A 2,149-nucleotide genomic window follows, 5' to 3' on the forward strand; every position below is an offset into this window, starting at 1 on the left:
TTGTTACAGATACAGGCTGATGGGTGTTGTACTGTTACAGATACAGGCTGATGGGTGTTGAACTGTTACAGATACAGGCTGATGGGTGTTGAACTGTTACAGATACAGGCTGATGGGTGTTGAACTGTTACAGATACAGGCTGATGGGTGTTGAACTGTTACAGATACAGGCTGATGGGGTGTTGAACTGTTACAGATACAGGCTGATGGGTGTTGTACTGTTACAGATACAGGCTGATGGGTGTTGTACTGTTACAGATACAGGCTGATGGGTTTTGAACTGTTACAGATACAGGCTGATGGGTGTTGAACTGTTACAGATACAGGCTGATGGGTGTTGTACTGTTACAGATACAGGCTGATGGGGTTTTGAACTGTTACAGATACAGGCTGATGGGTGTTGAACTGTTACAGATACAGGCTGATGGGGTGTTGAACTGTTACAGATACAGGCTGATGGGGTGTTGAACTGGTACAGATACAGGCTGATGGGGTGTTGAACTGTTACAGATACAGGCTGATGGGTGTTGAACTGTTACAGATACAGGCTGATGGGTGTTGAACTGTTACAGATACAGGCTGATGGGTGTTGTACTGTTACAGATACAGGCTGATGGGTTTTGAACTGTTACAGATACAGGCTGATGGGGTGTTGAACTGTTACAGATACAGGCTGATGGGTGTTGTACTGTTACAGATACAGGGCTGATGGGTGTTGAACTGTTACAGATACAGGCTGATGGGGTGTTGAACTGTTACAGATACAGGCTGATGGGTGTTGTACTGTTACAGATACAGGCTGATGGGTGTTGTACTGTTACAGATACAGGCTGATGGGTTTTGAACTGTTACAGATACAGGCTGATGGGTGTTGAACTGTACAGATACAGGCTGATGGGTGTTGTACTGTTACAGATACAGGCTGATGGGGTTTTGAACTGTTACAGATACAGGCTGATGGGTGTTGAACTGTTACAGATACAGGCTGATGGGGTGTTGAACTGTTACAGATACAGGCTGATGGGGTGTTGAACTGGTACAGATACAGGCTGATGGGGTGTTGAACTGTTACAGATACAGGCTGATGGGTGTTGAACTGTTACAGATACAGGCTGATGGGTGTTGAACTGTTACAGATACAGGCTGATGGGTGAACTGTACAGATACAGGCTGATGGGGTGTTGAACGGTTACAGATACAGGCTGATGGGTGTTTGAACTGTTACAGATACAGGCTGATGTGTTGAACTGTACAGATACAGGCTGAATGGTGTTTGTACTGTTTACGATACAGCTATGGTTTTGAACTGTTACAGTAAAGCATGATGGGGTGTTGAACTGTACAGATACAGGCTGATGGGTGTTGTACTGTTACAGATACAGGCGATTGTGTTGTACTGTTACAGATACAGGCTGATGGGTTTTTTGAACTGTACTGATCAGGCTGAGGGTGTTGAATTGTTACAGATACAGGCTGATGGGTGTTTGTACTGTTACAGATACAGGCTGATGGGGTTTTTGAACTGTTTACAGATACAGGCTGATGGGTGTTGAACTGTTACAGATACAGGCTGATGGGGTGATGTACTGTTACAGATACAGGCTGATGGGTGTTGTACTGTTACAGATACAGGCTGATGGGTTGTTGAACTGTTACAGATACAGGCTGATGGGGTTTGAACTGTTACAGATACAGGCTGATGGGTGTTGAACTGTTACAGATACAGGCTGATGGGTGTTGAACTGTTACAGATACAGGCTGATGGGGTGTTGAACTGTTACAGATACAGGCTGATGGGTGTTGTACTGTTACAGATACAGGCTGATGGGGTTTTGAACTGTTACAGATACAGGCTGATGGGTGTTGAACTGTTACAGATACAGGCCGATGGGTGTTGAACTGTTACAGATACAGGCTGATGGGTGTTGTACTGTTACAGATACAGGCTGATGGGTGTTGAACTGTTACAGATACAGGCTGATGGGTGTTGTACTGTTACAGATACAGGCTGATGGGTGTTGTACTGTTACAGATACAGGCTGATGGGTGTTGAACTGTTACAGATACAGGCTGATGGGTGTTGTACTGTTACAGATACAGGCTGATGGGGTTTTGAACTGTTACAGATACAGGCTGATGGGGTTTTGAA

This window comes from Procambarus clarkii, chromosome 42, assembly GCF_040958095.1.
Source record: "Procambarus clarkii isolate CNS0578487 chromosome 42, FALCON_Pclarkii_2.0, whole genome shotgun sequence".
Classification (NCBI taxonomy): Eukaryota; Metazoa; Arthropoda; class Malacostraca; order Decapoda; family Cambaridae; genus Procambarus; species Procambarus clarkii.